This window comes from Dendrobium catenatum, unplaced genomic scaffold, assembly GCF_001605985.2.
Source record: "Dendrobium catenatum unplaced genomic scaffold, ASM160598v2 fragScaff_scaffold_133, whole genome shotgun sequence".
In the NCBI taxonomy this organism is placed as follows: domain Eukaryota; kingdom Viridiplantae; phylum Streptophyta; class Magnoliopsida; order Asparagales; family Orchidaceae; genus Dendrobium; species Dendrobium catenatum.
The window spans coordinates 13,136,662-13,152,634 of NW_021318595.1; the positions used below are offsets into that span (position 1 = coordinate 13,136,662).

Here is a 15,973-nt window from a genome sequence, read left to right on the forward strand (position 1 = left end):
ATCAATGCAAGATAAACGATATTTTTCAATAAAATTTATTTCACATATTTGAGATACTAGAGGACAAATTTGAGGACAAGACCAATTTCTATCAGCTAATGTTGGATGAGGAGGGGAGTGATGAGGTGAGTACGACCAATGACTAAAGTTGCCTTGCTTTATAAAAATTTTTTTTTGGCCTGCAACGTAATCTTTTGAAAGGAAATTTTTTCTTACTCGTAATCTTTTGAAAGGAAAATTTTTCTTACTCGTCTTCTTTATGTTTGTAGTTATGTTCTTCCATATTGAGTTGTTGTAATGTACTTATTTCTCTAAATTTTAAACTCGACTCTTATGTATGAATGGTGAAAGCATACGTTAGTTGTAGTAGATTGCACTTGGTAAATGGCCAACAAACTCATCCATGCATTTTATTCGGCTAAAACTGAATAAAGATGTAATAGTAACTAGGCTCTTAAATAGAATATGTTAAAGCTCGTCAAAATTGAATGAATAGGAAGTAATGTAATTTAATTACATATATTTGATTAACTATTAAACTCTGTAGATTGGAACTCAAAGGATTTGAGGTTGACAAACTCTACCAAGTGAATGTGATCGCATAGAAGCTACACGAAGAATATATCCTTGCTTGACCTGTGAGTACTTGTTGAAAAAGCTCATAATTGGCTAGTTCGTATAGATAACTTGATGTAGGCAAGGGGGGGGGGGGGGGTGGGGAGGGGGGGGGGGGGGGGGGGGGTCAACTCAAACCCAAAATAAGTTGGTTTTGACTTCCCTTGAGCTTACTAGCTCAATCAATTTTGAGATGGAATTTAGCTCATTTATGAGCTGATTTTTAGTTCATTTATTGAATTAAAGGTTAGCTCATTATTAGCTAAGTTTTAGTTCATTAGTTATTTTAATTATGTAATTTTTTTAATCGTTTTTATGTCTTAAATTTAAGTTTGTCTCTTGGGATTCCAAGGTTGTTTGTTTTCCCGTGCCTTTGCTCCTTGGCTTCCACGGTTGGCTGTTTCCCTGCCTTGGCTCCTTGGTTCCCACGGTGGGCTGCTGGTCTTCCGTGCTGGGTGGCTTTTCCCGTGCCTGGTGCCTCGGTTCCTTGCGGGCCTCTTGGGTTTCCGCGGCTGCCTCTTCGGTTCCTTGGCTGGGCTGTTTTTCCGTGAAAAGCTGAGGGCTTTTCCGTGGTTTGTGGTGCTTAGATTCATGTGGGAATTTAATTAGGTGGCTATTTGTATTCCCCCTTTCATACCTATAAATATGAGGGGTTTCGTAATGTTTTAAAGAAGTGATATATGAATTTTTGAAAAGAAATCCTTGGAATTTTCTTGGAGAAGCTTGCGAGCTTTGTCCACCTTCTTCTTTCACCTCTTTGGAAATCTTGCGAGCTCTTTCCACCATTCTCTCGGCTTCTAACCTCTTTTGTCTCTCCGCAAGTGATCACCCCATCTGTATCCTTCTTCTTTAAGTAAAACAAGTTTAGGGTGTCCTTTATTAGAGTCAAGTTTAGGAAGAGTTCAAAGTTTTTAAGTTTTTTTTTTTGTAAGTCTTTTGATTTCTAAGTCTTTCTTTTATTTGAAATGTAAGAGTTTGTTCGTTTTATTACGTAGGAGCTCTTTTCTTTTAGTCGGGTCTACTCTGTGTGGGCAGAGGTCCTCGGGTCCCCCCATCCCCTGGATGTTTGCCCGCATCATAACTCTACTCCCTCAACCCGGTGGTTGATGACTTATATGTCAAGGCTTGATCTCCGGTTGGGAATTTGACCGCAATATGATAAGTTGAGATGATGGCCTTGAAGGTGTTGAGGAGACGCCGCCCAAATTTGCGTGTAGATGGTCGGTGTGACCATAGTGATGAAATCAACTATCGTAGTATATTGGTCCTTGGATGGTAATAGCTGTGAACCGAGAACTGACTAAACCTACGGAGTTATAGCTAAGGGTTTCTGAGGTGTGCAAATCCTGTAGTTGGACCAAAGATGTTAGTGATAGGCGGTTGGCCTTGACTATGTATAGTTGTTATGGATGAGCAATCCCTATTGAGGCAAGTGGTCTTCAAGGCTTAGATTGGTAAGGATATGTCCTCTAATGGGACTTGCCGAGGACGATCACCCCTTCATCTGGCCTAGCAAGACAAATCTTCATGTTATGATCCCTTTGAGGGAGAGTGATCTTGGAGCTACAAACTGGTACTAGCCAACTTGCTTCGAGGTTTTGTTCCCTTCAAGTGAGTTCCTCTCTTTGGTGACATGTTCGCTTTAGCTGGGTCTCTTGGTTGGAACCTGTCAGGTATCTGATAGTTACATATATAAGCATATATGAGTATATGATTGCTACCTATAGAAGTCACCATTTTGTGATTTCAACGAATTGGATTGCTTAAGAGCATGAGAGCACAATACACATCCCTTCTAATTTATTCATATTTTTCAAAAGCATGCCATTATAACATGATATAGTCAGACTAAACCTCAAAGTACCTCTGAAAATTTACTTGTAATTCATGACAGTGAGCAACACTAGAATTATAAACCGAAATAGTAACTTGTGGACCTTTATGACTATTTTATCTCAAAAGGAATGCTTCTAAGAGTCGGAAAGTGAGGCAAACCATAGAAGTTATTTTGGGCATGTTTGAGGGTTCAGTCATTTTTCATAGTTTGAGAGATTATATCTAATTACTTCAATGATGGCTGATCTTAATTCAAAATGGGTTTGAAACCTGTTCAGTGCATCTTTTCAAAAGTTCACTGCTATTTGTCCTTTTCTTGTTGTTAAGTTTGATATCCTTAACGCATAATCATTATGTGATCATATTATGCCTAGAATGTGCTGTGTACAGTAAATGCTTTTGAGTTATGTGCCATTTATCCTTAATAATGAAGATTCCTCAATTTGATCATCTAATTTAATATCCCATATTTTTTGAATATTAAAGTTGCTTCAACCTTATGATCGTAGGATTATACCTTTGAAGACTTATATAACCTTTATAATTTACAAAGATTGAACTCATACTTTAATATTTTTATGATTTTTGTATTAATCAGTTACATTTTTTCATAGACTTAGTGTGCAGTGCCGTTTAATTTTTACATAAAATTCTCATCTGAAATAGCATATTAACCCAGATAAGTAAGACCTTGCATGTAGACCATATTTTCTCGATTACAGGAAGGATTCTCTAGTCAAAGTAATTTTATGTTATCATATTTTCTATATAAGAATATATGAAAAAGATTCTTTGCTTACAACATTGTGACATGCCCGTTTTAGACTTTGAAAATTGAACTATGAAATAAAGAAGCGGTTCTTAATACATTTTTGCAATAGTTATAAGGGTTTATGTTTTGTAAATTCCCTTATTTTTTTCTTAATCATCCAACATGTGTGGGAGTGATGTAGGCAACGGGGGGGGGGGGGGGGGGGGGGGGGGGGGGGGTCAAAATATCTTGGGTTTTTTGGTCTTTGGGCTACTGGCTGCTTCTCGGGTTGGGCCTTGGCTGCTCGGGTTTGGGCTGCGTTCTTTGGAAGCTACATGGTTCTAGCTTATAAATACATGAGCTGAAGTTTAGCTCATTTATTTGAAAAGCTATTCCTCTTGTTAGCTCATTAAGTGGAGTTGGATCTTTGCCTTTTCCTTTTCTCTGTGTCCCCTCGATTTCTTCATGGTGTTGTTTCCTGTGGCTGGTTATTTCTCCCTTTTTGGGTGCTGGTTCCGGTTCCCTGTGCTGCCCCTTCGGTTTCTCCCCTGGCTGCTTTACCCAGTTTCTGTGTGGCTGTTCGGGTGCTTTTTTGAAAATGAATGCTAGCCTCTTTTGTGGCTGTTTGGGTGATTTTTCTGGACAGATTTTTTGGCCTTTCATTTTTCCCTTTTAATTGGTTTAAATGGAGGTTGTTTGGCTGCTCTTTTTTCCTATATATATATATGATGTTTTTGTAATAAAAAAGTGTGTTATGTAATTGATTTTTGGAAGCCAAAACCTGCGGGTTTTCTTGGAAAAGCTTGCGAGGTTGTTTCATTTCTCTCTTCTTCTAGGAAAGCTTGCGAGTTTGTCCTCTACTTTATCTCGGCTTCTAACCTCTTTCTTTTTTCGGCAAGTTCGACGCCATCTGTATCTTTCGTCTCAAGTAAAGAAGAGCTCCTTTAGGTGTCTTTTATGTTTGTTTTATTTTAAAAGTTTGTAAGTGTCATTTCATGTTGTCAAAGTTATGTTGTACTCGTCGCTATATGCCATAAAAGATGTGTTTTTGAATATTATTGTGTATTTTTTACTTTCCTAGGAAGTCTTCTTTTTGCTTGCAAAAATTAGGGGCTTTTCCTAATTTTTATTTGCATCAGGGAGTTGAACGCCTCACCACACTATAAAATATAGGTAATACCAACTTCTTTCAAGGGTAATACCAACTGATCCCTTTTAAGCTAGCATAAACCCTATCTATTTTCCTAGTTTGCTAATGATTGTGACCTCATAGTGCAGGTTCTCTTTGTGCTTGCTTCAATACTTCATGGAGGACAGTTTGTAATTTCTCTATTTTTTCTTTTGTCTAGGATTCTAAACTTCTGTCAGCTTTGGCGGACAACTGTAAAAGACCAGTTACATATGCGGGTGCTTTTCTTTTCAAGGATGAGCCTGGAACTGACCCTAGTCTGGTGTCTGGTACAGAAACTGGGAAAAGCATCTATGAATTCAAGGGTCAAGAATTGTTTAACCGCCTACATGACATTGGTACCCTGGCTCAGGTCTCTCTTTTTCTCTCTCACTGAACACCCCCCCCCCCAACTCTCCTTTTATTATCCACAGCCACTCCGCCCTTCTCTGCCTGCCCAATATATACCTCCCTGTTTTTTTTTTTTTTCCTTTATTATTTCCAGTGAAAATGGTCTCTGTTTCAGTTCTCTGAGTTTAAGTTGTCTAATCATTTCGTTTTAAGATGTTTGTTAGAATGAGCTCTGTCTCTCATGCGTAGAGGATTCTGTCAACGGGTTCTGTCTTGTGTAGAAGATACTGTTAATATGAGATATATTTATGTTAACGATAGAATGATCCTCTTCATGCATGCAATGTAACTATTTTTCCAGATATGCTTGTTAATTGCTTTCCCTTCTCAGCTTGACGTAAGTTCTCCACAGATTGACATAGGATCTTGATTCTTTCATTAAACGCATTTGTAATTTCGTTTTTGTTGATTTTTTGCCTTGTCTCACCTAGTTGCTGTTTGGGATAATATGTTTTTAATTCACCATTTTGGTTGTACCATATTTTGTGAATGATACTTAATGAATATTGTCCATGTATTATTTTAATTTCTGAAATTCTCTAATCAATGAAGCTTCCGTCCATGAATTGCTGAAGTGGAGGACTGCATCAACTTGTTGTGTGATAGAAAAGTACCACTCAAATTCAAGGGAAAATTTTATAAGATGGTGGTGAGATTTGCAATGCTTTATGGTGCAACATATTAGCCATTGAAAGAGAAGCATAAAACTAAGTTAAGTGTTGTAGGGACGAGGATGCTCAAGTGGATGAGTGGCTTTACTCTTAGAGACAATGTGAAACGAGCATATACATGAAAGGTTGGTAACTCTAGTGACAAATAAGATTAGAGAGAGTCACCTTAGATGATTTGGTCAAATAAAACATCAACCTTCTGATGACCTATTTAGGAGAGTATATGTATTAGATTGGCTTATGTTAAGAAAGATAGAGGCATACCTAAAAAGACTTGGTTAGAAAATATTAGAAACTACCTTTTTTTATTAGATTTAAATGAGGATTTGACTCTTAACAAGACACAATGGAGAAAAAAGATTCATGTGACCGACCCCATGTAGTTGGATAAGGGCTTGATATTGTTGTTGTTGTTGCTGTAAAGATGAAGAAAGGTAGAGGTAGACCTAAAAAGACTTGGTTAGGAAGTGTTAATGATGACATTTTTTTTATTAGATTAAAATGAGAATTTGACTGTTAATAAGATACAATGGAGAAAAATGATTCATGTAGCTAACCCCACATAATGGGATAAAGGCTTATTGTTGTTGTCGTCATCGTCGTCTTATCAATGAAGCTTGTTATGTTTCAGGAATTGCCCTATAACAAAGATGATGTGTGATAAAAGCGACCTAGTTTTTGAAGTTATTTCAACATTAAGAGATGTTTTAAAGATAAGTTCAGTTTGAAGAGAGTACGCTAAAACATATCCTCGGGTATGTTGCATGTCTTTAATTGTGCTGCTTTTTACTCTTTAATACTGTATTTTTCCTGGTTTTCTTGTTCAATGTTATTCAGATCACAGCGTTGTCAAATGCAATGTACTTGGTTGAATGCTATTTTACTTGAACATAGCAGATGCTGACAAGTTTGCCGAAAATCTTGATTACATCAAAATAGAACTTGAATGCCATTAATAAAGTTGTTATTTAATCAACATCATTTCGATGGCTTTTTTACTGTTTTTATGGAGGAAAAATATATACAAAAAAAAGCAATGTTCGTTTGAAAATTTTACTATTTTGTTGTGACTTTGACTGGAACACTTTCTTCCTGCACTTTCAATCTCTTCTTAGTGGTATATAAGTGATTCTAGTGTTTTATCTGTTGCCATGCTTAGTTAATTTTCTGTTTCACTAGATAAAGTTGTGATTCAGCTGCTGTACCTAACAAAAAGTCTTCTTGGCATTCCTTGTACATTGGTGAATTTACATATGGAAGGCTAGCAGATTTTGGTGCTGCTTTATCGATGGCCAACAAGTTACTTTGCCAGCAAGTGCTTGAAGAACTAGATGTAAGAACATTTTTCAGTGAATCGGAAAATTTCATTTTTATAATTATGCTCTAATTTTTCCCTGCATAATTAAGTATATACCTTTCGGAAATTTCTTCATTCTTGGTTTCAAATTTTACTTTAGAAGATAAACATTAATAAGGCTTTGCTGCACAGATGAAAATCATATATGTTCTCCATTCTCTGATATAACAAAAAAGGCTGTCTTTACATGAAACGAAAAATAGGATGCCTATCAACTTTGCTTTACATATTGTTGGGTATAAGTCAGGAAATCAGCATGGAGAATTTCCTTATGGTGGAGAGGTGGGTTTGTGAGGTGTTGGTCGATCCCAAAATAGAGAGAACTTTTATTCTGTTTTGTTGACTATGGGTTTGATCGGTTCTGTATTAGAAATGGAAGTGGGTTCAACTAGGCTTGATGTGCAGGCTGAAAAGTGAGAACTGAGAACTCGTTCAAAAGTGTTTGGATCCTTATTTGACTTTAGCCCCATATGTTTTGGAATGGCTCGGAAGTAGGTGCTTCTTTATCTCGGTGTGTCAGTATTGTATAGGGTGGGTGGTTGGAGATGGAACGGATCTCAGGTTATATTGATGCATGTATTTTTGTTCTGCCACTTTAATTGGCTACCTTTCTTTTAATGGATTTTGTTGACTCCTTAAAAGCAAATGTTCTGGGGATTAAATTTAGAATTATTGACTATTGTTTCAAGGCCATAGCCTCAGTTTGTGTGTAACATTTCATATTTATTGTTATTTTGAAAATTAGAATGAGAAGATAAGAGAGTAATAAATGAGAGATTGTGTAATTGAATTTTATTTTTCGTTATGTGTAAAAAATAAAATACCAAGGATCAACTTTAAGGCCTCGTTTGATTAGGCTTTTTTTCTCCGTTTCCGTTTGAATAAGCCGAAATCAATTAGTATTTACTGTTTGGAATCAAAGCTTAACAATAATTCCTTTTTAATAAACATCATTTTTTCGGCGGTTACAAAATTCTTTTCGTATCTGCTTCTTCGGTCACAAAACGGAGTTTCGGTCACAAAATGTCTTTTATAATAAAATCTCAAAAGCAAAACAACTAAACAAACAATTTAAAATTACTTTCAAGTATTAAATAATAAATCTCAAAAGCAAAACTCCTAAACAAACAATTTAAAATTACTTTCAAGTATTAATAAGCACTTTTAAAAATATTAGTCAAACATATCTCATTATTGAAACTCCATTTTATTGAACGGCTTTTTCTCAACCTCCTTTTCTAAAACTCATTTTTATGAAAGCATAAACCGAATCAAACGAAGCCTAAGCCTTTAACTTTTTGCTCTAGTCATGAATGTTCTTACTAGACACTTGCGAGAGGATTTTCCCTGGTGTATGATTTTTGCTTATGATATTCTTCTTGTTGATAAGACTAGAGAGAGAGTTGATGATAAACTTGTAATATGAAGGTCAATCTTAGAGTCTAAAGGTTTTCGTCTAAGTAGATCTAAAACTGAATACATGGAGTGTAATTTTTGTAGTAATAGATCTAATGAGGGGATTGCGACTTTGGTCGATCAAGTCATTAATAGGAGTATACATTTTAGATATCTCGGGTCTATTGCTCAGAGTGATGGTGAAATAGATGGGGATATTTTTAGTAGAATTCAAGTTGGATTGTTGAAGTGGAGGAATGCATTGTGCTTATTGTGTGATAGAAAAGTACCCCTCAAACTTAAGTGAAAATTTTATAAGATGATGGTGAGACCTACAATGATTTATAGCACAAAATGTTGGCTTTTAAAAGAGCAACATACAATTAAGTTAATTGTTGCAGAGATGAGGATGCTCTGGTGGATGAGTGGCTTTACTCTTAGAGATAGAATGTGAAACAAGTATATATGTGAAAATGTTGGAGTAGCTCCAGTGGAAGATAAGATTAGAGAGAGTCTCCTTAGATGGTTTGGTCATATAAGACATTGGCCTTCTGATGACCCGGTTGGGAGAGTAGATGTATTAAATTTGGCCTATGTTAAGAGTGATTGAAATATACCTAAAAATACTTGGTTAGAAAGTATTAGAAATGACCTATTTTTTTAGATTTAAATGAGAAATTGACTCTTAACATGATACAATGGAGAAGAAAGATTCATTGTAGGCAACCCCACAGTGGAATAAAGGCTTGATGTTGTTGCTGGTGTTGTAAAATAAAATGAGATGTACATAAATAAGTAGATAAATAACTATCAAATAAAGAAACAAGTGTATACCTTTATTATATAATCTAGTGTTACCTGCCCAACATAATTGGAATGCCGCTTAAGATTGAAAGTTATTATCTACAACTTGTTGGATTGGTTTAGATGGAATGGTGTTATCTACAAATTGTTGGATTACTTTAGATGGAAAACTATTGTCCACAAATTTGCTAGGTTGTTGTTGATGAAAAGATGTTGGTCATGATGCCTTATACTCAATATTATTTCAACACTCTCTCAAGCTGGCAAAATTTATTTTGGGTAAAACTTTGCTGGGAATATTTGCAGTTTGAGAGTTTTTTTGGAATATAATTTAATGTGGTATATCTCTATATGTACAAGTAACCACCTTTTTTGGTAAATATCAAGTGCCACTATCCTATATTCAACTTCAATGTTACTTCTTGAGACCAAATATTATTTTTTTACTTCACAATGTAGCTAAATTTCCCCATACATATATACATTATAACAATTGGTGGATCTTTGGTAGCCCAATCAACATTTGTGAAAATTTTAATATTCTTGTTGGATGGCTTTTATAAAGTTGGCCCTTTTTTGGTGTCATTTTCAGATACCTTAGAATGTGATTAATAATTTTCACGTGGCCTTTAGTGGGGTTGTTTAGCATTGATGTGTAATACTAATATGGATCCTAATATTTGAACGAGCTAGAGAGAGCTAGATGAGTTTGCCTATAAGACATTGATATTTTAACAGTGTTGTTGCAGAGCTAGGTTGTAAGACCCATCTTTGGGTAACTCATTAGCAGAGCCGTAAGTTCAGCTCCAAATTAAACCTACAAACAACTTCTAAGGGAGTCGTAAAACCTGTTAACCAAATTCAAAATTAATGAGTATCTTAGCTAATGGGGCTAGGTTGTAAGACCCAATATGCCACTACTAGTCGAAGTCATAAGACCTGATTTTTGAGATATTTTCAATGAAAGTCATAAGCCCCAACCCAAATTCAAACCAAAGGGCTACTTCCAAGAGAAGTCGTAAGACCCACTTTAATTCAAATATTTGGGTAACTTCTAAAGGAATTTATAAACCCCAAAACTCAATAAAACTAAAATTCACATGTGACCATCTCAGTCTACTTAGGATCCTTAAGAGGAGGCAACTATTGACTATTAATCAAATTCCTTAGACACTATAGTCAATGATTATTAGTGTTGGTAGACTGAAACTTTTGGTATACCCAGGATGATGGAACCATGGAATCTTGATCGGGTTTATTTCCATTTTTCCCCACAATTGAGACTAAAATATTTAAAATTATTCATCCTTAATCGAGGGTTCTCTCTTATGTGTTATGAAGGGTAATTAACTATGAGTGTTTGCGCTCATGGAAAGTAAGGACTCAGATCTAACTAAACCCTGATACTACCCTCATGAAAAAATTGGTTAATTACAATCTGTCTTAAGAGAAATGAAATCCTACGTCTGCAAAGCGGGATTTATGCTGACGTTCCATTTTTCATGAGCCAATATTATGATCTCTCCTTGTGATGTATCATGATTAGATGCATGTACAAACAATTTGTATATCATGGTCTTGAAAAGTTGACAATACCTGCAATAACTATTTTATTTGTCACTGCTTTGAATGCATATTATTTTTGCCCTTTGTGTTATCACTGTGAGGAGAGCTGACTATCTTTTCCTTGCCGCAGCTTTTAGTTGGGGCCTTGATTTGTCCCTTGAATGTGTAGATATCTAAATTATATGCCACGTAAAGCTTGCAGATAAGTTAAATTAATTAGAGTGCCTTCCAAGAAATTTTGAGTTAATTGCATTCGTTGGATTACTTATTTTTTTTTTCCTAAAACCACACTATTTTCCTTGCTATTGGAGAATTCAGATACTTGCACTGTAAATTTGGCTAGGTTATGTGTTTGCTGAAGGTCATGAGAATCATGGCCACTTGTTAGTAGTGCTAGCCTTAAATATTCCTTAGCATCTGTGGAATTATGGAGATCTTACTGTAGATGTGACCAGATATGGAGTTGTGAACTAGTTGTCAAGGTGATGAGAATCTAATTTTATAAAGCTAGCCTCAGGCTCTCTTCATCAACTTGAGGTGATAGAGTAACCCAATTTTTACTATTCCATTTTCTTCCTACATTTTTCTCTTTCAGAATTCTTTTCTTCAGAAGTCTTCCTCCCTCTTCCTACTATTTGCTATCACTCTTGATAGTGTTGGAAATTTAGTTTCATCCAACTACTATGATTTGTATATAGTTTCTTAATGTAATTTATTTTAATGTTTCTTCTTTTGTTGAATAACATCATGCAATTATCTTATGAATTCCCTTTTCGGAGTACCAAGTAACATAAGTATATAAATTTCCTTTTGATTGCAGCGATGAAAACTTTGACGTTCATAATGCACAAAAGATTTTAGATGAGGACCATTATGGCTTGTCTGAGGTGAAGGAAAGAATTCTGGAATTTATAGCTGTTGGAAAATTGAGAGGAACCTCAAATGGTTAGCAAGGATGTTCTTCCTTAGTTTCGTGAATATATGCTATTTGTTTAACTTTGATCTAACTCAATAAAAATACTTTCAACATATTTTTGTATGTGTTAGAGATTATAAAATTTTTAGTATGCTTATGTTTAGATTTATAAACTATTACTAGCCTCTCTTTTTTCACTGTGTTTTTTGTCATTTTTAAATTATCACATGTGCTAACTATTTATTGCAGAAATTTTCAAAAATTTATTATTATCATATTTCATCATTATTGGGATATTCTCTTTCATCATTCTCTTCTCTTACCTATATAAATACATATATAATTGTACCATGAAGACATTTGAGGTAAGTTATAGCCTTTTCGAATTCTCTCTTCAACATGCTGTTAGTGTCATAGCATAGAATACTCCTAATCTTCTTTAAGCACCTTCTTGTTGACGTCGTATTCTTTGAACTAATAATCTCCATTGATATGCTCTCACACTTGGCTCTGACTATGACATATCTGAGCTCTATTGGCTTCCCACTTTATGAAATTCTCATCTTCATCTGGAACAAGATGTTCTCTAATGGTTGCAACATTGTTCGCACTACATTGACATGAGCTAAAAACTCACCCTCTTGCTCTATTCATACATGGATTCATTTTCTGACCAAAATACTACATAAAATTCTTTACCTAATCATCTTTCAATCATGATCTGGGAGCTAGATGTCATCTTCACTCACTGACCATTAAAGGCACTTTGCCTCTATATTTGGCTATTTCTATTCACCTCTACATTCTATTTATATTCTTAGTTGACACTCTCTATCATACATTTGTTTAAGTATCTTTTCTATGCCTTCTTTGTAATGAACCGTTGGGTGGCCGGTTCAACCGAACCGGCCAACCCGCCATTTAATAGCCGCGACCCCAAAAGGGGTCGGTACTGGCTGTTTCGCGAAACAGAGCGCGGAAGGGGGGCGGACGACCGAATCTTCGCGCAAATGCTTGGGGAGATTTTCTTTTGCCAATTTTAGCAAACGAACGCGTTGAAGGGTAAGATTTAACAACTCCTCGTTCTTATTGTTATAGAAGCAAATGTTTGGGAGAATTTGCAACGAAGGGAAGAACTGGCGAGGAAAGAAAAGGGAAAAGGTTTGTTGATTTTCTTTCGGATTTCTCGTATAAATTTCCTTCCTTTACTTCATTCAAAGTGAATGATATGTTTCTTGAAAGATAAGGAAGGTATTGAAGCGAAGAAAAAAAAAAGGAATTTGTGAGAAGAATGATTTTGAGAGTTTGAGATGTTTACATTCGAAATTGTAAGTGAATTTCTTCCAATTCAGTTTTAATGATATTTAGTATTTTTTATAGAAGTTATTGTTTGAATTTAGGGTTTTAGAAAGTGAAAGATCAAATCGTAAGTGTTGATCCCGTGAGGATTCAACAAGAAGAGAAATTGATTCAAGAGTAGATCAAGCATCGAAGACCTGAAAAGTTCAAAGTGGATAAATTATATTATTTTATGTTTTATTCATGATTTCAATTTTTTAGAAATTGATTAAATTTTTGTACTATAAAATGTTGAAGACAAATTCTTATGATTTTATAGTCTTAAGAACGAATTCATCTGTTATGAATGTTTAAAAGTTTATGAAAATGAAAATTAATAATTATAGAGATATATGTAAGATATGTTGTATGAAATGGTAACAATAAGGATGAAAATGAGAAAAGAAAAGAAAAGAGAATAAAGGAAAAGGTATTGAAAACGACAATAGTTCACTCCCTTATGGTACTGGCTGGGGACGCCGTACTCGTGCACTAAAAAGGAAAAGGAAAATGCTATTGAAATGAAAAAGGTAATCAAATGGAAAATATTGTACCTTTGGGTACTTTGAGACGGTGCTCCTGTGCAAATCAAATGGGAAAAGGAAATATAAATGAAATATTAAAGATAACAAAATGTTTTAAATTGATATAAATGAAAATATCCGAAGAAGTGTAAGTTAATGAAACAAAATAAACAAGGTTAGGAAAGGATAGAATATATATTAATCTATATTTATAATGATTAATTTATATAGTTACCCACTGAGTTTACTTAGTAAATTGAAACCACGAGTTTAAATGTTTCAGGTAAGTCGTAAGTTCCTAAAGAAGAAATGATTGAAAGAGAAGAACATGTTTACAGAAGTCGACGTGCAAATGACAACAGGTAATTTACTTTTGTGTTTAGTGGCTCTTTAGTACAAGTGAAGTAATATATTGTTTAAGAAATTTTATCGTCCGACTTTTCGTAGCCGCCTCGTTAGATCGAGTACATGGGTCAGGTCGTGACATTCTTTGATACAGATCTCGTTGCATTCGATTCACACTACTATCATTTTAAGAAATAAATTACATCTTCTTTTTACACTTGCTATCTTTGGGCAAAAAAACATTGGACTACATCCTTGGTGACAATTATTTTTAAATTCAAGTTGACATCTTTTATGCCACCTTAAAAGATGATATAAAAATTATCATATCAACTAATTATTTATTGTAGGATTCTACACTATTTATATTACATTTTTTCATCATTGAGGATATTCTCCTTTATTATACTTGCGTTTAATGTTTTATTCCCTTGCCTAATTATAGGCACATATATGATGACAATTGAGTAAAGATGTAGTTCTTTTCAATTCTTTCCCTTCAATATGCAAATAATTTAACTTTCCAAAAATTGAAATATACTGTTTTCTGGTGCTGAATTATTGTACTTATTAAGGAGAATCTCCAGATTTATGAGCACATCGATATGGCTTTAATTTACATTTAATGGGCACAGGGAAAATCATGTCTTTCCGGTCCTCCTGGAGTTGGTAAAACTAGTATTGGGCATTCAATTGCACGTGCTCTGAACCGCAAATTTTATAGGTTTTCAGTGGGAGGCTTGGCTGATGTTGCTGAAATCAAGGTACAAATATCTGTCTTTATCCTGCATTGGTGATTGTTGAACTTTAAAAGCTTTATTGTGCAACTTAGGAAACCATTTAAATGGAGTTAATTTGAATGATTCAATTTTTTCAGGGCCATCGTCGAACCTACATTGGTGCAATGCCAGGAAAAGTTGTCCAATGCTTGAAAAGTGTTGGAACAGCTAATCCTCTTGTTCTAATTGACTAAATTGATAAGGTATTGTGACAGCCTATACAATTATTTTGACATTTAATCGTTATTCATTAGAACCATTGTTCTTTTGAAACCATGCCTCTATTGATTATTATTTATGTTTCTGTAAGTTATTTTAGATTTCCCATTTTTGCAGTTAGGCAGAGGGCATGCTGGTGATCCAGCAAGTGCTCTGTTGGAGCTTCTTGATCCTGAACAAAATATGAACTTCCTTGATCACTATTTAGATGTTCCTATCGATCTCTCAAAAGTAAGTTTCTTGTCCCATGGACAGAGGTTGAACCTTCTATTCCTTTGGAGCACTTGAGACCTCAAGTTGAGTTTTAATTTTTCTAAGCAACCTTTGATTCTTATTCTTACTGAAATATGCAAGTTTTAAATTGCAATGGTGTTCTTGAAAAAAGATCTGAAAAATAATTGCCTGGTTAGAAATGTATTTTTTAAACAATCCACAGAGAATGCCTTTTTAATTTAGAATTTTGAACTTGCTAACCAAGGAAGGATGAAAACTGATTCATACTTTCATATTTGTATTAGTTTTTTCAATCCAGGTTGTGCTATAGTTAATAATCAGAACAAGAAAATAATCTAGGTTTTTTCTTGGGATTTCTTTGAAATATAATTTTAAAACTATATGTGGACTTCGTTCCTTTGGTTGCACAATCATAGTGATATTTTGTCTGTTAACAGCTATTTTGTTTGTTGTCCACTCAGTTAATTTCAGATTTTCAGCTTTGGGGCTATGTAGTTGTGCATAATGATTTTGTTAAATCTGTTTTTATTCTTCTGTGAAGTTCCCTTATTGATCTGCAATTAAAAAGGTATTTTAGGAAATTGTTTGTCATTGTAATTACTTGATTATTAGGAATAATTGGTTCACATCTCTCAAGTCTGATTATTCATCTCTAAAATCACTTCGCTATTGAATATATTATAGAACCACCACTTGTAAGTCATGATGCCTTCCACAGATTAGCATGTTAAAAGATAGTAAATAAGTATATTATTAAAATATATGACTTTTTTACTTAAGTTTGTTCCATCAGTTTTCTTCTTAAGCCAGTTTCTATAACATGAACTTATACTTCTATCTGCAATATAAATCATGAAGTTCTCGTGCTGTAAGAAATACTTTTTCACTCCCAATAGTTATCCATTTTCTACTTATTACTCTGATATTTTGACAGATAGCTCTACAATTAGTTCGTAAGGCAATTTCAATTGAGACATCTGCCGCTGCCAGCATTCAGCCTGGTAAAGTTAAGCAATATACTGAACCATCTAAGGAAGATCTTAT

General features: G+C 34.6%; 1 long non-coding RNA gene across 5 annotated transcripts; it reads left to right on the forward strand.

The window, feature by feature from the left end:
• The first annotated feature begins 5,699 nt into the window (after positions 1 to 5,699).
• On the forward strand, positions 5,700 to 15,973 carry LOC110114877. 5 transcript variants are annotated; one of them, XR_003702815.1, is made up of 7 exons: positions 5,700 to 6,207; positions 6,632 to 6,785; positions 11,395 to 11,519; positions 14,333 to 14,461; positions 14,530 to 14,679; positions 14,796 to 14,926; positions 15,864 to 15,973. It is a non-coding gene; the product is annotated as an uncharacterized LOC110114877 (long non-coding RNA). The 5 variants fall into 5 exon arrangements; XR_003702810.1 differs by having other exon boundaries at positions 14,813 to 14,926; XR_003702813.1 differs by having other exon boundaries at positions 14,817 to 14,926.